Source organism: Mauremys reevesii, linkage group 4, assembly GCF_016161935.1.
Source record: "Mauremys reevesii isolate NIE-2019 linkage group 4, ASM1616193v1, whole genome shotgun sequence".
Lineage (NCBI taxonomy): Eukaryota > Metazoa > Chordata > Testudines > Geoemydidae > Mauremys > Mauremys reevesii.
The window spans coordinates 44,788,394-44,813,762 of record NC_052626.1 but is presented as its reverse complement, the minus strand read 5'-3'; the positions used below and the strand labels follow the sequence as shown (position 1 = coordinate 44,813,762).

General features: G+C 39.5%; 1 protein-coding gene across 8 annotated transcripts in view; it reads right to left on the bottom strand.

Moving 5' to 3' along the window:
• The window catches only part of SLC25A21 (solute carrier family 25 member 21), a 396,958-nt gene that overhangs the window by 207,685 nt on the left and 163,904 nt on the right, over window positions 1-25,369 (bottom strand). Inside the window, exon 1 of one of the 8 annotated variants that reach the window (XM_039535493.1) lies at window positions 609-633. The exons of the other annotated variants lie outside the window; for them this stretch is intronic. The gene's annotated coding sequence lies outside the window, so the exon portion shown is untranslated. Of the gene's footprint in view, window positions 1-608; window positions 634-25,369 lie in introns of those variants that run through there. 8 annotated transcript variants of the gene reach the window in all.

Below are 25,369 nucleotides of genomic sequence, written 5' to 3'. Positions count from 1 at the left end.
ACTGGCCAAATATAACATTTTCCCTTCAGCCAGGAACTACTTTTAAATTAATTAGAGCATCTATTGAAATATTATTCTTTTGTAAAAGAAGAAAATAGAACTTCTAACAAGCAAAATGGTAATGTAAGAAGTATTTTCAGATAGCAGAAAAACTTGTGCTGTCAGATTTATTTTAAAATAAAATAATAATAATAAAAAAATCTTACTTTTTAGCACCAGAATCTGGTCTCATATATCCAGTGCATTTCACAATTCATCTTTTATAATCATTTCTTTTACACGTATCCACACAGATAGTAGCTGACTTCATAATATATACTTTAATTGATATTGTAATTTATTATCAGCACAGGTATGTGTGGCACTTTGAAGACAAATTAAACAAGACGAGGTCAATCTCTGACCTGAAGATTTTACAATCCAGGATATAATACATCATGTATTTGAGACCAGAATCTTGTTGCCTGATCTAAAGTCCACTGAAGTCCACTGAAGTCAATAGAAGTCTTTCCATTGACCTTAATGGGCTCTGGATAAGTCATTAAACCCACAACTGCACATATTATCCCAAAACAACAACAACAACAACAAAACCTGTCACTCCTTACCCAGTGAGGAGTCTGTTTTCTACAGTCACACCCTCTCCTGACCTCCTGGGTTGGGGCTGCCACTGCCTGGGCACCACAGTGGTGGTGCTGCTGCTGCTGTTCTCTGTCCAGAAGAGCTCCTGCTGGTGCTCTCCCAGGGGCTTGGGTTGCGGCTGGGAAGAACGCTTCCCAGAGCCCACATCATCACCACCTGTTGGGATGGGTAAGGAGAGCCACTGAGCATAAATGGGACATATAAGTGTCCCCATTTTCAGACTTCAAATTTCCAGAACTGACCACTAGAAAACTGGACATCTGGCTCCTTTTTAAACATCACAGGACCAAACTGCATGCATCCAGTTAGGGCTCCCAAACACCTCAATGGATATGAATAAGTTGGTGGCATGTGTATCTAAGCTGAGTGAATGCCCTTTTTAAAATGTGGCCCATTTTCTCCTTTTAAAATGTAGTCAGTGTTTTGTGGTACTCTATAACAACTTCCATACTTCGTGGAAATAAATCTGGTGTTGGTCCTAAGTGTCAGTTTTAGTATTTTAAAATTATACAGTGTACAAACTTTGCACAATATTTGGATATACATTTGTGCATTAACGCTAAAGTAAGAGATAGTAGTGCCTCCCTTGTTCAAGAATCAGCAACACTAGTAGTTTTCTCTATAATAATTTTATAAATAGTTGCAAGGACAGCAGATAGTTATTCCTGAGCTTGCCAGGATGTGCCAAACATAGTTTTGCAAGAGCACCAACTGCTAATTAAAACCAGCGTTTTCCCCACAGGCAGACTATCACAGAACTAAGAGAAACTTAACTGCCCTGGCAACAGTTTACAGTTGTCCGCATGATAGCATAACTGTTCTTTGCAGTTAGAATAGTTTTCCATCAGTGCATTGGAAGACAACAGTACCTTTTAATTTCAAAGACCTTTGTAGTTTTTGTTTGTTATGGCTTAAATCACACATAACCCAAGATGGACACAGGGCACTAGGAAAAAAAAATCAATACTATATAACCAAAAAATTAACTAATGCAAATACACTCTCTTGTTTTAAAAATCCTTTGAATTGAAAAGTTAGGATCGAGAAAAATAAAACTGATCACTATGTTGCCAAGTAGTCTCTGACAAATTGGGGTGGGAAAAGAGAGAAAGAAAAATCAGAACACTGTGTAACTATATTAATAAAGAGATAGGAAAATAGTACAGAATAAAACAGAATGTGGTTTTGTCTATAGTAGCTCCTTTCATATCAAACTGTCTCAAATAGTAATCTCTTAATAGAAAGAATTTTTGAGCAAATTCTGTAGACTCATTTTGATTTTCTATTTGATCACGTGTTGGTTCTTCTTGGTCCCATGAATGCCACAGATGTCAATCCATACAAAAAAAGCCAAAAAATAGCTAATTTATTAAAGGGAAAAAAAACCTTGAGTAATGCCAAAATTAACAAAGTAATTTACTAGAACTTGATACACTAATATTATATAATGTTAGCAAAAAGAAGCATCCATTGAGTGTTCAGCAATGTAGAGATGCATTGTTTCACATCTATGCAGCATACTGAATAATTCTGCTTTCAATACTTTTATTTTAATCCCCATACCATTTTTCTATTAATGTTTTGTAAAGTTAACACTTATTGATTCTGCTTCCAAGTACAAACTGAATTTGGCTCTTAGCTAAGAAACAAACTACCCAGAACATTTATATTTTCTATTTCAAAATTTCAGGTACCATTTTATCAGTAAATATGAACCAAATACAGTAGTTACTTTCTAAAGGAAGGTATAAGTACGAATGTAGTATACTGTCCTACCAATGACCTGAGTTTTGCTCTAAAAATCCTACCTTTGTAAAGGCAAAAATGCAATATCCATATATTCTGCACATAGCTTTTACCCCCTTTCCCAAAATACTTTTACAGATAAACCTTTCCAAAGTTTTGTCAGGGATTTAAGTTGCGTATTACCTTCATTATCTCTCCATCCCTTACTCCATCTCCTATTCACACAACTTAATAGTTTCCCTCCCAAATTCTCCCTTTTTGTTTCTCCATCTCCACTATTCTCTCCAAACTCTCCACTGCACAAAGAGGAGGATGTATCTTGGATCCTAGAGGGACTGATTTTTTTTTTTACTGTCCCTACAAAGCTATTATCTGCATCCCCATCCAGCAACCATTATCTCACCTCCTAAGGCTGTTGTAGTAAGACAGGGGCAGAAGCCAGACAGACAATGTCAGAGAGTAGAGAACAAGGCTAGAGAATGCCAAAGGAATTCTTTCTAAGCTCCTGGCTTTAGATATATGTTGGGAGGTTAGGAAGGAGAATGATTTCCTAGTTAAGAAATAAAGGAGACACTACTTGACGGAGAAAACTGAAAAACTTAGCCATGGAGAACCTGTTCTTGTTTGTGGAAAATAGGATAAGCAGCTTTGAAAACTAGGATCGCAAGCTCCCATGTGAACTGAATGAAAACCATCAGAACCTGATGGACATCTGGATGGCATTCAGTAGGTTCAAAGGAAATCCAAGTATACAACTTTCAGAATTAAATTAAGACTTAGGTAGGAGAGTATAGACTAGATAGAAGATCACGTGGAAGAATCTAATTGCCAAAAGGTGAGACCAAACTGGAAAGCCATTAATGGTATGTTAACACTAAGTAAGCTAAGAGCTGAAGTGGGCACATACAGACAACTGGCCATTATAAACCACATCTGCAATAAATCTAAGAATGGTAAGGAAAGAAGTCTTACATGCTAAAGCTTCTGGAACCTACTCCAGACAGAGATGGTCACCCAAACACCAGCAGACAAAGGAAATTCCCTTCCTGTGGGAATAAAGCATGGTGGAGAGGACACCATCTGAGCTCCTCAGTATTTTCTAAAGGCTCTTCATAAAACAAGCTTTTAATCTGAATAAGGCCTGGAATAAAGAATGGGACCCTTATACAGGCAGTCTCTTTTTTCTAAGAGGTGAGTGCTCTTACAAAAAAGAGCCCCACAGACCAATAACTTCTTGCACATTCTGGGGCTATTAGCATCTCTGTGGTTTTATGAGGACTTCCCAGGTCAGGGGAAGCAGAAGGAATGTAAATAATATCTCCTTGGTCCAGTGAACCAAGAAAATATCTTGGACCTATGCTTTAGGGTTTTCAGTATACCTTACAGTATCTGGGTAGGAGTTAGATACAAAGTGGACACTCAGTGCTCTTTGTGTATTGGTACTTATCCAATAGAATACCTCCTTGTGAGGCCAGACAATCTCCTTGAGTATATCTGGGCTCCTCTGAGCTAATCTACCTAAATAGCCTACTACATGAAAAGTTGTTATGGGTTCCAGATTTTGCTAGACCACCTGAACAAAGGGGAGAATTCTTTAAGAAGTGACTAGCTCTTGGTCCTTTCCATCCACTCCTCTGACAGGTCAAGTATGCTGAGACTGCTGAGTTGTCTGACCTGATGACAATATGTTGGTGGCCAAGAGAGGATTCAAAAAGAAAGGCCAGGCATATTGCCCTCTAGCTGCAAAATCTTAATGTACAGCATTCTCTTACTGGAAAAATAATTCCATTGGTTTACCTTGATTGAGGAATGAACTCTCTAGCCTAAGGGACTGGCATATGTTGTGATATAAATGCAAGCCCACCCCAGGAGTCTCAGAGAAGACAGAGTCAGAATCGGTTGCAGCTGACCTTAAGGGGCAAGGTTGGTATTAGGATCTTGTGGGTCTTAATAGATTTTCAGATTTTACAGTGTAACTAGCATCTTTCAGAGAAGGAAGCAGTAGTGATAGCAGTGAAAGATCATTACCCAGATTGGAGTAAAGAATGTTTTTTTCTTTTCAGAGACTTTTTTTTTTTTTAGGGGTAATGTCAGAGTTTTGACCTGGTATCCAGGATCTTTGAACAACTTAAGCCAAAGAAAAATGGATAAAAGCACTTAAAATGTCTTCATAATTCCATTTCCCTCCTTAAATTAGCTTTTTTGTCTAGATTTAAGTTTTCGATGTCATTTGTCCCTTGTTGCCATCAAATATGTCTTCCCCCTCCCCACCACCACCATCAAGTAACATATTAAAAAACACTACAGGCTAAATTCTGGCTCTGATGCATGCATACGGTTTATATTGACTTCATAGTATCCCTGCCCATACATCCAAGGACAGAGTTTAGTCCTAAAATTACCAAGACTTGTTCTTGTACACAAAGGGATCAGCTTATTCCACGAAATGTTAAATGGAAATAATGACATTTCATCCTATTCATTCACGTGGGCATATGAAAGACACAAAACTATTTTCATTACCCTCTTCCCAATTCTCCCATTTGACATAACTAAGTGATATACATTCTCAGCATTTTCCTTAAGTAAATTTCAAAAGAAAAAGTCCTCCCTTGAGCAAGCATATCCATTTACACTAAGTGCTAGTAAGTGTAATTTTTGCTTTCGGTATAAATGTATATCACTTCAAACAAACAAACAAATCAAGTTCTGTGACAACTGACAAAGGTCAATCTTAGCATGCAGTCTATAAATATTACTTGTTCTGAACTACACATCTAACATTGTCGACTTTGGTAAATACTTTTCTTTTTAAAGGAAAAAACCATTATGGAAAATACTAGAAATAAAATACTCTAAGGCAACTACTGGTGATCAGAGGTGGGGGGGGGGGGGAAAGAAAGAAAGAAAATGATTCCAGAAAAAGCAGAAGAAATGCAGACTGTACAAAGTCCCAGTTTGGTCATACATTTTGGTATTGGTCAGTAAACTAGACCACCATATATAAACAAAACATTCCATTCAATATTATGTCAACCTTTAACAAAGAAGTTGTCACTGCAAATTAATGTTCTATGCACCTGTAAAATCTGATGTGCATTCTTTCAAGTTTTTATTTCAACACTATGTCTGTCTGAATTATCCCTCACAATAAACGTATAAATTAATGTTAGAAGTTTTCCAAATGTCAAAAATGAATTAGTATCACACTGCGCCTAAGAGTTAAAAGAGACGCCATGTGCATTCATGTGTTTTCCCTACTGTAATACTGACACATTTATATCATTTCCATGCCAGGTCTGGCAGAGATGGGTTGTACGTGCAGTTTATTTTCTTAAACCACAGTCACAAAAATAGAATGTTATTTGCATAAAGTTTATTGAAAATATGCTGGCACAAAAAAACCTAAAATAATTTAAAAAACCCACTAGCAATGGTAAATCTAATAAAAGCTGTCGTGGAAAAATATGAAAAGTGTAGACCTTATTGTAGGCTCAAATGAGGTAAAGTACACATTGTGTTCTACATTGTGGTTCTAACGAGTAAAAAGTTGGTTATGTGGTTTTAACAAAAAATACAGGCCAGTTAATGTCAAAGCAGTTCTGGGCCTATATCAAAAGTTAACCTGGTAAATATTTATAAATTTTTAATCTACACATATATTCTGTGTATTTGATAATAATGGGATATTCAGTTTAGCAGACAAAGTTATAACAAAAATCAATGGCTGGAAGTTAAATCTAGACAAATTCAGATTAGAAATAAGATGATCACAATGGTCCCTTCTGGCCTTATCTATGAATTTATATTTATTTTATTATTTGGATCTGATGGTTTTGGGGATTTTTTAAATTAAAGCTTTACAACTCAATTTGTTAAAGCATAAATTTCACTCTGTGAATCTAGTATCATTTTTGTTTTAAGAAATTAGCATTGTTAGAATATTAATTACTAGAATAGTAACTAGATGACACTTTCTAAAACTGCCAATCGTTATCATCAAGGTTTAGGGCGAGTTGTGACCTTTAATGTTTATTTTCCAAAGGTTACCGGTGGCATGCAGATATGCAAGAATAATAATTTAATCTGTTGTAGTTATAACATATGTATATAAGTAGGAACACATTACTACTAATAATTAGCTGGAGGTGAAAAGGATACAAACGAGTTGTGTGTGTGCAGGGGGAGACAATGTCATTTTAAAGAAAGTGAATGTTTTCCATTTAAGGCCCTGATGCAGCGAGGTACATAAGCATGTGCCTGACTTCAAATATGTGAATAATCCATTTGATTTCAATGTATCTACTCACATGCTTAAAGTAAGACACGTGACTTAGGGCTCGTCTACACCACCTGCTACATTGGCACAGCTGCACCAATGCAGCTGCGCTGCTGTAGCACGTCTGGTGAAGTCACACTCTGCCGATGGGAGAGTGCTCTCCCGTTGGCATAATTACTCCACGCCAGCGAGAGGGAGAAGCTATGTCAGCAGGAGAGCATCTCCCACAAATTTAGCACTGGTGTGGACAGCGTTTAGGTCGATATAACTTGCATTGTTCAGGGATGTGGCTTTTTCATACCCTTGAACAACATAAGTTACATTGCTTTATGCGGTAGTGTAGACAAGCCCTTAGGCCCTTGCTGAGGACTATGCTAGGATTTTATTACATAAAACACAAATAGAGCATCTTGAGATGTTCCTCACATTACCTGAAATATATGCTGTACTTCCTCACTTCCTCACCATATATACAATGTAAAAAAATTTAGAAAGCAAGCCAGTTAAATCTATTAACAGTATTTGAATTTCCTATAATCTGGATAGATTTTCTATTTGTGTTACATGATCCTTCTCTTGCACTACTACAGTGAAACCCCGCTATAACACGATGATTGGGGTCCAAAATATTCAATCGCAATAAATGCAGGGTTGAGGTATAGCGGGGTTTACCATTTCAAGCCGCTCAGTTTCAAGCCGGTCAATTTCTCTTGGGCAGAAAACGCGTTTGCGAACTGCCCATAACAGTAACTGAAAGGGTGCAGCTCCAGCAGTGGGGGCTCTCAGTCATGCAGCGAGAGAGGGAACACTTGGGGAGAGTAGGGGAGACGTGCAAGGGGCAGAGGAAGAGCGAGGAGCAGCTGGGGAGGAGAAGGGCTCTTCTCACCAAAAGAAGAAGCGGGGGTAGGGAGGAAGAGGCAGTGGGGAAGGCACATTCCATTTTTTTTTTCCCTTCGGCGGTGCTCCAGCCTCCTTTCTTTCTTTCTTTTTTGCGCTTCTGCAGCGCTCCAGCTGCTTTTTTTTTTTTTTGCTTGGGGCAGCTGAGCCACCTTATGATAGCGTTATATCCGAATTCGCGTTATTGTGGGGCGCGTTATAGCAGGGTTTCCCTGTAATTCAATAATCTACTAGGGCAATCTATAGCAGTCATAAGTTTGTAGCAACTGAATGGCTACTCTTTCTTCAGTCCTCATTTTGTACTCTACACAAGCTTCATTATGGAGAAAGCAGAGTCCTAGACAAATGAATGGTGATCTATGTCTGAACTCTACTAATCTTTTTACATTGACAGAATCAGTAAAATACCTTAAGGCTCAGATCCTAATACCCATACTCAGTTTTTACTCAGGCAAATTTCCAAATCCCATTGACCTCAATACGAGTTTTCCTGAGGAACAACTTAGTAAGGGCTTTAGGATTTGGCCTAAAGTGAAGAAAGGTCACTTACAAATGGACAACAAATAGATAAAACGCAGGTATGTTAAAAACAGAAAACAATGCCTCTGAAAGCAAATTTTATGACTTATCCGGTTTAGGAATTCTTTGCTGGATTTTGAAATTGTTTCACTTGGACTATGTGTTAGGTTTCTTTCTACAGCCATGAGAATCCTGCCAGGCTCACTTCACAAAGTGAACTCCTGCAGCTTGAGTCACAAGGACTGGAAGGGAACCAACTCTTCTTTGTTCACTTAGAGATTCCAGCTCACGGTCACCTCTTGATTTCTTAGCAACTGTGTGTTACAAGGTTCACTCCCAGAATTCCTAGTGTATGAATGCAAGGCAACCCCCAGGCATTTCCCAGATGCATTTATAAGGATTATAATTTATAGGTCTTCACAGCCCTTGAGCTCCTAAAGGAGCTGATTGGAAGCAGGAGGAACAGGAGTGATCTCCTGCTCCCACTGTACTGTTGAGCGGGTTTAGAGGCCACACACATTCAGTTTCATCAGCAGAATCTGATGGATTTGTAAGGCAGAGTGACCAATACTAGTCAACCCCAACTCAACCGATTCAAAGATCCTGAAGGGAAGGGGGGGGCGGGGGAGATGACCAGCTGGTGCCCCCTGAAAACCTCGCTGAGGGAGCTATCCAACCACAAGAAAGCAGGTAGAGCATGAGGGCTCCCTTTGATTCCACCTCCAGAAAAAAAATCTCTTAAAACATCTAAAATTAGAAAGGAGATTGTGAGGCTTCTTGGGTGAATAAAGGGGTTGACTGGGGCACTGGAGTTACAGGTTTTCCAGCAATGGGAACAGCCTCAACCTTTTTGTGAATTTTCACAAGCATAGACTGAAGTTCTTATAACCCTTGATTCTCATACCCAAAGGTAAATGCAAGTGAATTGAAGGTTTTACACAAAGTGTTTGTTCATCTTTCTCTCCCCACTTCCTTTCTTCAGCCAGCCCACTCCAACTGCCTCCTCATTTGCTCTATTTTAGGACACTAAATAAATGCCAAATAGGCATTAAATACAGTATCAAACAAGTAATTTCTTTCATCCGTCCCTCATGCCTCTCACATCATCAAATTAAAGTGAAAATAATAGGTTACATTTGCACATAATCTGTGCACCAATATTATGGCTAGGCTATGACCTACACTTGCAAATCTCAGTATCAGATCACTCACATGCAAATCTCAGTATCAGATCACTCACATGCAATGTTGGCTTCTAACATTTCTACTAAAATGTTGCAAAATTAAACATACAATAATTGGGATCCCCATCTTCCAATTAATGGGCTCGGGTTGAGTGGAAGATGAGGATGGCCTCTTTCTGTGTGAACAAAATGCTGCTGTATATACACTACAGTTGAACCCTGTGAGAAACCCATAAGACAAAGAGGAGTTAGGATTGGCAAGTTAACCGAGGTCGAGATAAATGGGTTCGACTGTAGTTTGTGTTCATGCACAATCTTAACACTGCAGCAGCCGTGGAAAGACTTCTGAGATTTTGGATTCCAACAAGATAAGTTAACAAACAGTGGAACTGAAGGAAGTACAGGATCCCTTCTCTTCTTGGGTCAGGAGAAAAAAGGAAAGAAAGGGTCCTTATACTGAACTTTTTCTAATCTCACAATAAAGGTGCAATTGAAATGATAGGTATGATTTTAAGTGAAGTGGTTTTCCTGTCCCTATGAAAATTTTCCACTTCAATAGCTCGTTCCCCAGATGACCTCAAGACTGAATTATTGTAATGTGCTCTGTGTGAGACTGCCTTTGAAAACCACCTGTAGACGGGAATTTTTGCAAAATATGGAAATACAAGTGGATGAAGGCCTTTGTCCACGAAACTCACTGATGCCTGCACTCTATGAACTGCATTAGCTGCCTTTTAGTAGAAGGGCAAGCTCTGAGACATTGAAGTCTTACATTATTTAAGATCAGTCCACCTGAGGGACTGCCTAACTCCTCACAGCCACAGATCTACTAACTCTCCTGAGAGACAACTGAAGAGGATGAGGGTCACATCCTTTTCTGTTGAAGGCCCACAGTCCTGGAAATCTCTATTGCTAAGATTCACCTTCTGCCTCAAAGGGTTTTTGTGTTTTTATTTCCATTGCAATTTTGCATAGGTAGTTGTAATGGCTTTGTGTGCTCGCATTCCAGGAGTTATGTGATACTTGTTAGCCTGTGTGTGTGTAGTATTTAATATTAAATTAATTTATGTTACGGTGTCCACAGGTCTAAGGGGCATTGAACACAGTGATAACAGTAAAAAAAATAATTAATGTATTAAGTCCACCTCTCCCCCAACATAAAAGGTGGGAATGCTGTTGAATCTTGGTTTTCATGTTGAAAATTCCCCTCATGGTGTAATCTGTCTGAAAGAGTTGACACAGTTAGGAAAGAAAACATCTCAAAATAGAGTCAGTAGTTATACTGCTAGATAAAAATCTGCAAGCGGATACTGTACTAGAAGTTGCTTTCCTAACACGATAGGAATGTTGGTATTAAATCAGCTTATTTTGACACAGTTCCTGGAAGCATATGTGTTGCAGCATTTTTTAATATTTTTCACTGGAGACTGGATGCTGCCCTCACCATATGTGGTTGGAGGGAAAAATACTAATGTGGATATGTGATAGGGAGCATTGAGGAGGTGTAGGGGAATGCAGCAGAAGTGTTGCATGCTTCCTCTTCAATGTAAATTCTGTGCAATTAGGGCTTGGGGTGTTTAAGCATGGTGAGTCATCTATCTCCAGTCACTAACACTTTGTTTACTTTCTAAGGGCTAAATTTCAGTAATTGCAGAGGGCTGGTGGGTAGGGGAAGAGAGGGACAAGGAACCTTTCCCCATGTATTGCAAATCTATTCAGAAAACATAGGTAGAAGGCTGCTACTAGTGTTTCTTTAGCACTTATGGAGAGTGGTGTATGTGTCCCATAGCAAGGATAGAAGGATAGAAGTTGATAGAGTACACATAAGAACTTAAAGAAAAACAGTCAAATGAAAGAGTCCCATTCAACTACATCACATAATGGCAGACAAGTAAAAAATGACAAATTTTATAAGTGCTTATACACAAATGCCAGAAGTCTAAATACTGACTGGGTACATGTCACCTCGTCATGGGATGCTGAGATACATTTTTTTGACACCATTAACGACTGCTTCTTGGAGCAGCTCATCTTGGAACTCACCAGGGAAGAAGTCTTCATTTAGTCCTAAGTGGAACACAGGATCTGATCCAAGAGGTGAATGTAGCTGAATCACTCAGTAATATCAACCATAACGTAATTAAATTCAACATCCTTGTGAGAGGGAAAATACCAAAGAAACCCACCACAGTAGCATTTAACGACACAAAAATGAGGAAGTAAGTTAAATGGATATTAAAAGGTGCTGTCACAAGAGTGACATGCCTGCAAGCTGCATGGAAACTTTTTAAAAACATCAAAACAGAGGCTCAAATTAAATGTATACTCCAAATTAAAAAAACATAGTAAGAGGACCAAACAAGTGCCACTCTCGCTAAACAACAGAAATGGTTAGAGGCACAATGGCATCCTTTAAAAATTGGAAGTCAAATCCTAGTGAGGAAACTAGAAAGGAGCATAAACTCTGGCAAGTCAACTTTAAAAGTATAATTAGGCAAGCCAAAAAAGAATTTGAAAACCAGCTAGCAAAAGACACAAAAACTAACGGCAAAAAAACCCTAAAAAATTGTAAGTGCAGCAGAAGCAAGAAGCCTGCCAAACAATCAGTGTGGCCACTGGATGATCGAGGTGCTAAAGGACTACTATAGGAAGACAAAGCCACTGCGGAGAAGCTAAATGAATACGTCGTATTGGTCTTCACTGCAGAGGATGTGAAGGAGATTCCCAGAGCTGAGCCATTCTTTTTAGGTGACAAAAAGAACTGTCTCAGATTGAGGTGTCAACAGAGGTTTTGGAACAACTTGATAAATTAAACAGTAATAAGTAACCAGGACCAGATGGTATTCATTCAAGTGTTCTGAAGGAACTCAAATATGAAACTGCAGAATTACTAACAGTGGTATATAACCTGTTGCTTAAATCAGACTCTGTACTAGATGACTGGAGGATAGCTGATGTGACACCAATTTTTTAAAAAAAGGCTCCGGAGGTGATCCTGTAATTACAGGCTGGCAAGCCTAACTTCAGTACCAGACAAATTGGTTGAAACTATAGTAAAGAACAAAATTATCAATCACATAGATAAACATGATTTGTTGGGGGAAGGGTCAACATAGCTTTTGTAAAGCAGGGCCGGCTCCAGGCAACAGCATCCAAAGCAGGTGCTTGGGGCGGCAATCTGCAAGGGGCGGCAGTCCATGTGTTTTTGCCCCCAAGCAGCGCACCGAATTGCAGCCGGACGGCGGGGGCAGTCTGCGTGCCGTTAGGGCGGCATACGCATTTCCGCGGCAGTGGCAATTCGGCAGCAGCTTCTATGTTCAGCTGCCCGCAGCGGCACAGCTTCTGTCTTCCGGCTGAAGACAGAAGCTGCTGCCGAATTGCCGCCGCCGCAGAAACGCATGTGCCGCCCTAATGGCACATGGACTGCCCCTGCCATCAGCGGCGGCAATTCGGCGCGCTGCTTGGGGCGGCAAAAACAGTAGAGCTGGCCCTGTTGTAAAGGGAAATTGTGCCTCACCAACCTATAAGAATTGTTTGAGAGGGTCAATAAATATGTGGACAAGGGTGATCCAGTGGATATAGTGTACTTGGACTTTCAGAAAGCCTTTGACAAGGTCCCTCACCAAAGGCTCTTAAGCACAGTAAGATGTCATGAGATAAGAGGGAAGGTCCTCTCAGGGATAAGTAACTGGTTAAAAGATAGGAAACAAAGGGTAGGATTATGGTCAGTTTTCAGAATGGAGAGATATGGAATATGGGATATGGAACACTTTCACATGAGGAGAGATTAAAAAGACTGGGGCTGTTCAGTTTGGAAAAGAGAACTAAGGAGGGGATATGATGCAGGTCTATAAAATTATAAATGTTGTGGAGAAAGTGAATAGGGAAATGTTATTTACCCCTTCACATAACACAAGAACCAGGAGTTACCTAATTAAATAAATAGGCAGCAGGTTTAAAACAAACACAAGAAAGTAATTCTTCACACAACTCACAGACAATCTTTGGAACTCGTTGTCAGGGGATGTTGTGAAGGCCAAAAGTATAACTGGATTCAAAACAGAATTAAATAAGTTCCTGGAGGATAGGTCCATCAATGGCTATTAGCTAAAATGGTCAGGGATGCAACCCCATGCTCTGGGTGTTCTAAGCCTCTAATTGCCAGAAGCTGGGACTGGATGACGGGATGGATCACTTGATAATTGCCCCGTTCTATTACTTAAGAACATAAAAATGGGCAGACTGTGTCAGACCAAAGGTCCATCTAACCCAGTACCTTGTCTTCTGACAGTGGCCAATATGAGGTCTTCCAAAGGAATGAACAGAACAGTGATCACCAACTGATCCATCCCCTGTTGCCCATTCCCAGCTTCTGGCAAACAGAGACTAAGGCAGAGGTGGGTAAACTAGGGCCCGCAGGCCGGATCCAGCTTATCAGGGCTTTGGATCCGGCCTGCGGATTGCCATCCCCATGGCGCCGCGGGCCCAACACTGCTGCTGGAAGTGGCCTGCACCAAGTCTCTATGTCCCCTGCGGGGAGGAGGGCAAAGGGCTCCGTGCACTGCCCTTGCCTCCAGGCACCACCCCCTGCGGCTCCCATTGGCTGGGAAACCGCAGCCAATGGGAGCTTTGGGGGAGGTACCCACAGGGGAGGGCAGCGCATGGAGCCCTCTATCCCCCCTCCCCATGGAGCCGCAGGGACATGGTGCCGACTGCTTCCAGAAGCAGCGCGGTGCCAGGACAGGCAGGGAGCCTATCTTAGCCCCGCTGTGCATCACTGCCACCCCAGAGCCACTACAGGTAAGCAGCACTGGGCCGGAGCCCACACCCCAAACTCCTCCTGCACCCTGCATCCCAACCCCCACCACACCCTTCCCGTACCCCAACTCCCTGCCCTGAGCCCCCTTGTACACCCTGCACCTCTCCTGCACCCCAATCCCCTGCCCTGAGCCCCCTGCCGCACTCTACACCCCCTCCTGCACCCTGCACCCTGCCCTGTACCCCCTCATACACCCTGCACCCCTCTTGCACCCAACCCCTTGCCCAGAGCTCCTTCTTGCACACCGTACCTCATCCCACGCCACACACTCCCACCCGCACCCGAACCTGCTGCCCCAGCCCTACATTCATGGCCCTGCATGCAATTTCCCCACCCAGATGTGGCCCTCAGGTTAAAAAGTTTGCTAACCGCTTGGCTAGGGACACCTGTCTATCCTGGCTACTTCATTTCCTCTGAAGCATCTGGCATTGGCTATTGTCCAAAGACGGGATACTGGGCTAGATGGACCATTGGTCTGACCCGGTATGGCTGTTCTTATGTTCTTAACACAGACAGGAAAAATGGAAAAAATGTAATGTATCCTTTATAATCAGTTTAATTTAATTAATAACTACAAACTCTATTATGGGCTAATCATAAATCTGACATTAATATGTTTGAATTTCTTTTAAGCTTAACCATAACGTTGAATTTCCAGGGGCTATATCACTTATTTTGGGGATAACTGCAATAACTCTCTTTTTACCCTGAAGTTACTAAAATATACTCAACTTTAACTCCAGTTTAACACAGGCTTGGTCTACACTTAAAAGTTTAGCCAGTAGAGCTAAACTCCTATAGCTATACCAGCAAACACCTCCCCCACCCCCCAGTGTAGACAGCTTATACTGGTAAAAACAGTGCTTTTGCCAGTATAATTTATACTTGTTCGATCAGTGGAATAAGCTATACCAGCAAAAGCACTTTTATGCCATTATAGCTGCATTTTCCTGGTATTGAAATTCTGAAAAACTATCATACACCTGACAGTACTATACCAGCAAAAGTTTCTAGTGTAGATCTGGCCACAATTTTTATCTTGGAGTATTATTAATCCGTGAGGTTCCTAAAAGAAAATTTTGTATTAGCTTCATGTATTTGAGGAGTTACTGACAAGAATCCCATGGAAAGGTATATTTTAGAATTAGTTTTCTTTTAGTGATATCTTTCCAATAGTTTCCTGTGACATGTATAAAGATCCAGAATATGCATTGCAGTCGTCTGTACTAAAATGTCAACATTTATCATATAGTTATTTCCTATTTTAGTTATAGATTAAAAATGAAGGTATCTCTGGGTAACAGTTGGCAAATGTTGCCAGTTTAATGGGAGATCATTACCACTTATTACTACAGAAGTCCTTAAGAATACATTCTATTTTGAGAACTATTTCTGAAATATATATAATGTTATGGCTGATAAAAAAACAACAAACAAAAAACCAGCCATACAAACAAACAAAAAACCCCAGAAATGTTTTTATATATAGAAATTTTGGCAAATTCAAAAGCATTTTAGTGTTGTTTGCTCATTTCATAAAAATTTGATTTTTTATTTTTTTAAATTTTCTACTGAATATTTTAAACACTTTTTGGTTTCAAGATGGTTTTTATTTTGAAGATAGAAAATTCTGAAAACAAAATGTTTAAATTTTAAAACCAACCCACCAGGAGGCCAAAAAAATTGGCAACATAAAAAAAAATCCAAAGCAGAAACAATAACAGGAAAAACATTGTTCAGGAAAATCAATCGATAAAATATTCTCATTTAACATTTCCATCAGAACTTTGTGAAGAATACAAAATTTTGAAAATAAAAATAAAAATAAAAAATGCTTCTTCTTAAATGAGACAAACTATAACAATTCCTTAATTAGACAGAGAATTAACATCCATGGGAGATAACAGGACCTCCAAACTTAGTTGGAATTTTAATATTTTTTAAAAAGTAAGTGCATACTTTAGAACATTATCTAATATTAAAAAGGAAGGAGTAACATCTTCTACAATAGGTTTAAGGTAGACATGGCCCCAGATTCAGACACTGACTGAATATTGGTGAAACTCAGATCTGGACCCACACTTTGCTACAGTGTCCTTTACCATTTTAATGAGCCAAATTAAAATTCTGAATTCAAACACATGAAAACTTTAGAAAAGTTCAAATAGAGATTTGACCTTAGACCAGTTTCTAGTTAAAAGTAATTGCTGCTTTTCAATTGTAAGTGGCTTATTTAGAATACTGTTAGGACAAGCAATAAATTATTAATTTAACGTTCCTATCATAAACCACAATGAAAATCACACATTGTCTATTTTGGTATAATAAAACCTGAAGCCACTTCTTTTGTTTTTAATTCAGAATATTAATCAAGCAAAGGCTAATCAATATTTTGAAACCAAACTGGGTAGAGAAGAACTCTCAGCATACCATAAGGAAAACCTCCCTGGCACAGGAAGTCCTTTCACTTTTCAGAATGTCATCCATCATGCTGGGGAAACTGCAGGAAAGTAACCTACTACTTCTTAATAGGCTTCTGCACAGAGAGTTGCTTTGAAGCCACAGCTGCCCATAGTAAATTTCACTGACCCTTAGAGCCTTTCTCCAAGTTCTCCAACTGTTTTGTCTCCCAAGCTACAACTCAGTGTTGGGTCCAAGTCAGAGCACCTGACAAAACTAAGAAGCCCCAACAATATGAAAATTTAAAGCTTTCAGTGATGTTGTCTTTTCCACATAGCACCAACAGAGAGACCTGATGCCATTACATCTATCAATCGAGTGAATTCACTCTCTGAGAAACAGAGCTCAATAAGAAACTTTAAAATAAAGGATGGTATTTCATTGTACACATTTTCACTGTTAGAAAATGTAAAATGCATACAGTAATACAGGAATCAGTAATCTGTGGCAATAGCAGGTGTTCTGTCCCTTCCCATCCATCATAAAAGTTAACATAGAATTGAAATCAAGGGCTTACACCAAACAGAAAAATTAAATATTGAAGTATAATAATACTTTAAGAATTTCAGATGCAAGGCAGCATAAAAGTGCTTTAAAAACATCAATTAATTAAGCTTCACAATACTAATTCATTAATTCCTTCTTCCTGGTCAAGCAGCATTCCTGTACTTTTCATCCTTTCTGACTCTTTTGCCCTCTCTTCTGGCTACCTACTCACTCCCTTTGACTCACTCCTTATGTCCCCTCCCCAGCCTGACTGTTTGAAAAACATTGACAAGATCCAATGTGACACCCCCACTACATCCTACTTCTCCCCGTGAAAGATGCTGATGTTTCTTGTCTCCTTTCCTCTTCCAAGCCTCCACCTGTCCCAGTGACCTGATCCTCGTCCCACCTCCTGATCTCTCTCAACGCCATTCATATATGCTTCCTCCTTCCCCTCTTAATATAAACATGCTATGGTCTCACACATCTTTCAAATGTTACAGGCCAGAGTTAAAGCTGCTTGGGTGACATAACTGTGCAGTTGCTCATTTTATCACATTTTAGAACCTTAACTCTGAATATCCTGGGTTTGTAATGTTTGTTTTCAGGATAATTACCACACCCCTGTAATGTTTTTAACTCAAGATATAGATCTGTACACTTCACCCTAACTCCATCTTAATCTACTTTTTGTTTTGAATATTTAAAGGGATCTGACTAAACCTGTCCTATATATCACAACATACCACACAGCTCCCTCCTAGTGTAAACAAGCTATTACATGCTTGCTATTTTCTATCAATGTATATATACTAATTTGTTAATTGTGAGTAAATATAAGGTTCTAAAGGCTGAATTCTTAACAAAATGTAAGAATTGAGGATTTTTATGAATATATGCACTTGTTTCTGATGTGCTTTGCTGACCAGAATGTTGCAAGTTTTTCCCACTCACAGTCTCCACACTTAAAATAATATTTGAGGTTTACTGTGATTGCCTCTAAATTATTCATTTTCATTTGGACTAATCACAGAATAAAGTATTATTTAGTGTGAGGATGCAGAATCTAGACCATTATAATTGTTTGGAAGGCTTACGCTAATGTTGAAATATTGACAACTCAATTAATGCTAATGGTTAAGGGTTTGTACTGAATATTTCTATTTTTAATTGCATATATCACCAAGAGTATAAGATCAGCACAATTGGGGTGTGATGTCAAGTGTCATCCTACTGTCCTATGTGGGCTACCCACATTTTGGGTCACACCTTGTGAAGAGTAGCCACTACAGAGCCAGCACTCATCCTCCCTCTCAAGTAGGCAGGGAATGGGTTCCACCCCATTACACACAGGCCAACATAGTAGGACTGGTGGAGAGAAGGAAGCAAACTGCTACCAATATAGACCAGTAGCAGTTCATTTCTTCCTTGAACAAGGGTGAAGATATGAAAACAAACTGACTCAGAATCATAGTTCATTGCATTGTCTGTTCCTGAGACAGTGCAACTTTCTGCTGCCCTTTATGCAGCGCACATTCTAAAGATAAAATCTAGTTCTAAATAAATAAAACGTGAAATTTTCTTCCTCCATCTTTTCTTCTGGAAGAGGGTTGAATGAGCTGAAGAAATTAAAAGCACAGAACAGCAGCAACAACAAAGAACTGGAAGAATTTACAAAGGGTAGATTTATGCCCCATAAAGATCCTTTATTCCAGTGTATAAAAAGTACACATTTTGTCAACTGCCGTGAAAACCTGGCAATGTGAAACTACCCATTAAACTTTGAAAAGATGATTTTACAAGATTTTTCAAAGAAAAGCCTAATTTTCTGCTTTAAAAGAATTTGTATAAAAGGCAAGTGGAAAAACCCTGCAGATACACAATGTCTTGGGAAAGCAGTGGGTTGACCCAAAACAGAGCAGTAATATCTTTAATATGCACTAAAGTTAAGGAAAATTCTGATAAAAATAAGCATCACTGGTAAGTGACCCAGACAAATTACACAAGTTATTCTAGGCTGAATCATCCTGTCAATGTCCCTGTGCAGGAAACCTATGCAAACACGAGACAAAATGACTTGGTACATGTTAGAGGTGGAGAGTAAAGATGAGGTAAAGTAGCAGCAGGAAATCTGCAGAATCTCCTCTGCATGTACTTTGGGTGGAAGGTGCCATGAACTTCAAGGGATCACAGGCAGGGTGGGAGTGGCCTGGTCTACACTGTGTGTGGGGGGTGTCGATGTAAGATACGCAACTTAAGCTAGGGGAATACCGTAGCTGAAGTCGAAGTATCTTATTCCAACTTACCTCCCGTCCTCATGGTGCGGGATCGACGTCCGCGGCTCCTCTGTCGACTCCACTACTTCTGCTTGCTCCGGTGGAGTTCCGGAGTTGACGGGGAGCACGTTCAGGGATCGATATATCGCGTCTAGATGAGACGCGATATATCGATCCCCGATAAATCGATTGCTACCCGCTGATACGGCGGGTAGTCTGGACGTACCCTCAGAAGCAACATCTACCTCTGAATTGCCTGCAGTTTACCACATAAGGTAATGCTGATACACTTCATGCTTCTAGGCCCACACACTTTTCCAGCTCTAGTCCTTATGTTGGACAACGTTTTGCGGCAAGAGGTCCAATCTATTTAAACTAAAAAGAGTAAACAATTTGGGACAGGAACAATGCCTTCCTGTGTGTTTGTACAAAGGGGGGGGTCTATGATCCTGATTGGAGCCTCTGGACACTAACATGAAACAAGTAATAATAACAACAACAAACAACAACAACCACCTATGACAATTACAAAGGAACCTGACCTGTACTACACAGCCACAGGACTGCTCTGCTGCCAGCCCCCTAGAGGTGGCATTGGCAATACCGCCTCTCTCAGCACATTTTGAAGGTCATGCCTTTCTGTAGGCACAGAAACCACATAATCCTTCCTCAGAATGAAAAAACAAAGAAATTTCAGAACATGCTGAAAAAATTAGTCCTTTGGAAAGGATAATTTTGTTCCTGATATACCACAATGATCTACTCTTGAGGAACTTGGAAGCCATTATTTTCTTATAAAATGAGAAGGACCTCAGATGCAAGAACTATGAAGGAAATCTGAGAACAGGTTATAAATAAATTTTAAAACGATCCTTAAATCTATTAATTTTTCTTATATGGAGCTGGTTCAGATAGCAGCAAACTCACTCATGTATTTAGGTAATTCAGAATCCTCATTTGGAGAATTCCTCAAAAGCCCTTATTTTGTAGGCAAATCAGAAATTCCCTTTTAGACACCCTGTGTTGATTTTCCAACAATTTTAGGACAAAGATAAAATGGTTTGTTTGATATCAGTGTTTGTTTTTCACCTCTGTTTAGTAATCAATTAGATACAATATGAATGATCAGTCTCTACTGCATATATATCTATAATTACCACAATATGAAAGACTTTCAACCAACCAACCTAAGAGCTGCCAGCTCATGGAAAATGAAAAAGCACCAAAATCATTTGCAAGTGTGGGTAAAAAACAAACAAGCTTTCTATTTATTAATCTCTATCAAAAGACTAAACTTGGTTTCAATTATGATGTCAAGTTAATGTCAACCCACAGAAAAAACATAGAAGTTCAAGGCCAATGTGTTATCCATTTTGCCAGTGACACAAATGAATGCAGCGTTATAAATATTTTCATGTAAAAGTTGGTTTAATCCAGTGCTTCAAAGAATAAAAATTAAATACAATAATTCTTAAATTACTATTAAAGTTATAGAACATTATAAACAGCAACAAGCTAGCCTACTTACATCAGAAAATGTATCTGAAGATATAAATAGTGGACAAAATCTTTATTCACAAAAGAGAATTTTTACACTTTATTTAAAAAGAATCCAGGAACGTACAAAGATAAAGAAATCAAACTTATGCCCCATCAACAGCAGGACGAGGTGGATGCTCCAGGGAGAGGCACACTTAAGTTTGGTGAAAAGAAGGCAGAAGAAAATAGGTCCCTTTAAAATTGCATCCGAATTTTCAGTTTGTGATTCTTCCTGTTCCTATGCTGGCTACTAAATGACTAAGTACAACATGGTGCCAATTAGAAACATGATAAAATGGGCTGTACTCTACTCTCAGCTACAGCCTTGGAAACCTAACGGGGCTGAATGCTCACAAGCTCTACCTTAAGCTCTCAGGGTTGCTAATAGGCATGAGATAACTAACTCTTACACTGTGTTGACAACATATTGCCTGCAAGACTGTTCCTGTTTCTGTCTTATCCATCTCGCATAGAAATCCTAATGCAGTTTCCTTGCACTAGAATTCTATCTTCTCCTTACAGGAAATTACATAGAGTACTTTTGTACAGAGATTCAATTTCTCACAATAAAACAATAACAGGACCCCATAAATAGGCCCTATGTACAACGAGCTTCTACTAAGAGGTATTTAAGAGAGCATTATGAATATTTCATGTCAGAGTCAGTAAAAATCCTGTGCTGCATAGTGGATTAAAATTAAATTAGCGTTATAGAAAATATGACAAAAACCACAACAGAGGCTAAATATTTAAGGAAGCTTATACATTTCACATACACCTTAGTACTGAGATCTGAAGGTAAAAGTTTAACTAACTATACATAACTTTACTTAGAAGTAAATTAGTCGTGCTAACAAAAAGAAAGTTTATTTTCTCTTTTTTAAGGAGGGAAAGTAAATAGGAAGGACGACTGTGTATTTAAGTTCACTATGTACAGAGGGTGAACCATAACAATGGTAGAAGCCCAAGCCAGGTACAACCTGTCCTGTTTCATTACTAATACACATTGACACCAAAGAGAAAATTATTGAATCTGATGACAACGATATGGAATTTGTTACAAAGTCCCAGGAGGGAGAGACTTAGAAGAAAACAAAGTTCAAGGCACCCAGTAGGAGTGAGGGTCACTAGAGGGAAACAGGCTAAACAAGGAAGTCACAAAGAAAACATCTGCATGTAGTGCTACTCTTGAAGCAAGAGAGGGAGGGACATGCTCACGCACACCATTGCCAAGCAGTCTGAAACTTAAACCAACACCACTGGTATGGGATTTTTCTTTCTAGATCAAAAGGACAGCAGCAATGCCATCTGCTGTTTGCTTAGAAAAATTGTTAGAGCAGATGTTCCAATGTGAGGGTCTCCATCCTTCTACAAAGAAGCCACTTGAAAAATAACCATGAAATAACATGGGAGAAACATCTGCACCCTGTACAGCAGACCACCAGTAGAGTAGCAAAGGAGAGCCAAGAGAGGAGGAGAGACAGGACTGGAACAATTCGAGCATGTCTAAGACTAGCTCAGGGACAGGCTCCCCACTGAGTGGCATAACCCCCAAATGTATACATATGTATTACCACTCACTGGTTGTCTTTTCCTTTCCTTACTCAGCAGGAGGAAGCCAGATTTCTCACCCATCGACCTATGGTAGGCAGGAAGGCACTCAGAGTGCAGTTTAGAAAACTGAACACCACAAAGAATGTGTTAAAGGAGCGGCATGACAAGTAGGGTGACCAGACAGCAAATGTGAAAAATCGGGACAGGGGTGGGGGGTAAAAGGAGCCTATATAAGAAAAAGACCCAAAAATCGGGACTGTCCCTATAAAATTGGGACATCTGGTCACCCTAATGACAAGGCCTGAGAGAGACTTATTCGTTGCTCTCTCTTTCTACCTGGGTTCATTGCCTCTGGCACAGTAAAAACATGTTATTGTGTCAATATAGATGTGTAATTGATTTGTTCACCGCATTTTAAAAACTTAAATAATTTGTGAAATCTTAAGTAGATAAAAGAAAGTAGAAGAGTGTCTCCTCACTGCATGTAGACATGAGTCACATCATTCCTCCACAGATGAGATACTCAGCAGCAGGCTGGCTCATATAGTACCTTCTACATCCTTATATAAATCTCTGGCGTTCAATAATTGCATGCACCTAGATATTATGGTGATTCACACCCTATAAATATCATAGATTGATGGATGCCTTTGCGATGCTACACAAAGAGGACAAGAAGGTCACTCTATCTTATTGTTCTGGGGAGTCTTAAGGAAAGTGTGTGCACCACTATCACACAATTTATTAATAATGAGGAGACTGGCCTCGTATTACATACCACAAAAATAGGCGTGCTGGACATTCTTGAGACTAGATGGACAATCGATCTATTTGCTTGATTAAAAAAACATACAAGAACATTCTGAAGAGCATGTGAAGGGACAGCAAATAATTTCTACTAAAGAAGACACACACAAAATAATGAAATGTTGTAAAAAGGATTTTGAGATGTCATTGAATTGGTATTTAGTGGGACACGTGAAAAAGTGCATTTGTTAGCATTTTTTTTCAAACCACATAAAAAGAGGAGTAGTAAATCCTAGTGGAGACATCAGTGTGGATTGACCACTTGTCTTGAACTTATCACAGCGTAACATTTTAAAATAATAAACATATTTCACAATAATCTATCTAACAATACATCTCTTCCTCATACTTGCTATAAGACATCTTTGGTCTGGCTTGTGTCGCAACATAAGGGAATAGGGAACATAAGACTCTCCATTATTTCCTTGTGCTGGTTAATGGCATGGGAGGGGAAGCAAGCTTTGCAGAGCTGCTATGTCCCTCACTACTACCTTGGCTTCATGTTTTAATGCACCTGACAATGGGCTATGCCAGGAGTAGATCTGGCACAGTTTACTCTCTTCCTGGAGCCACAGGGAGACCAGGAAGGAGACTGAGACCACATGAGCCACAATATCCCTACGGGGCTGCTGCGGAGACAGCACAACAACGTGCTACTCTTTACTCTGGATATATTGTTAAATCATAGTCTAGCCCAATGTAATTTGTCTCCAGCCTCTTCTTCCTATAGTAGTGATTGAAAAATTGGTAGCTTTTCAACCCCAGGTGTATCTGGATGCTATCAGTGATATTCATGCCTGTAATGTGCTCAGTTTGGGACCAGATGAGAAGGCAGCTCAGAGACACTGGTTCAACAAATAGAGCTTTACTGCAGCTTTTCAGAAGTCAGACACAACCTACCCACAACCAATTCCAGCTGATTCACTTTCTCATGTGTGCTCTTGCTGGGTCTCTGACTGGCACAATCCACTACAATGACATCCTGGATATGTTCCAGTCTGAGTTAAGACTTTTAAAAAAAATTGAGACTTCACTCATCAATAAATGATCTCCTCTTGACTTCACAAGGTGGCCACTTTATCATTTTTGCCATACTGGATCTTTCAGTGGCTGATGACAATGGACCATGGGTTCTTGCTTCAGCAACTAAGGAATATCTCTGGTGTATCCAGGAGTATCCTTCAATAGTTCTAATTAATGCCTCGAACAGAGCAGTCAATTAGTAGCAACAGATGTATCACCTTCCAAAGGTTCTCAGAAGCAGCAGCCTGCACAGACCTATACAGTTTTCTCTTCTACCCACGTGAGGTCTTTTGACGAGATAATTTCTAAACAAAGTGTGGAATATAATCAGTACAGTTTACTTCTTGACCTTCTGCACTGCTGCCTGCCCTGAAATAAGGCTTGGATGATATTGTCAAATAAATCTATCAGAATCAGCTCTTCTTCAACCCTGACAAGAAAAAGAAATCTTGTTGGTAGGGGGTCATTATTAGGGACTCGTTTATGTCCCCAGTTGAGGACGTTTCATGAACATAACCATTCGTGAACCACATTAAGAATCTTAGCATAATTTCAACAGTGCCCTTGAAAGGTGGTACAATATAAATAAATAAAATTATATTATTGTTAGAAATAGGTACAAGAAAGAGCCCCAGGAGTGAACAACCTCAGATTTGGGGATCTGGGTTTGAACTTCGCAGGTAGTCCATCTCCAAGTATTATTATTATGATAAGCAACAAAGAGGCCAGTGGCACGTTATAGACTAACAGATGTATTGGAGGACTCTCCTTGTGGAAGACAGGCAACTAAATTTTTTACAGATGAAATTAGTTTTGGAATAAGAACAATTACCCTACCCATATTTTAAAACAAAGTATCAGCTTGTCCCAATGCCATATACACATCATCGAACTTTTTACAGCATCATTTGTAACAATATAGTGAAAACCTAACCTGGGCTAACAAGTCTACTAATACAGTTTCATTTGGGGCTTGATCCAAAGTCCCATGATGGCAATAACAGTCTTGGATCAATGCTTTACAGAGGAAAGTATTCCTAATTTTGAAATTGATCTAAAACAGAAAGGGAGAAAAACCCCAAACGGAAGACACACTGGAAGTGGGAAAATAAAGATATTACAGTTTCAAGATAATCAG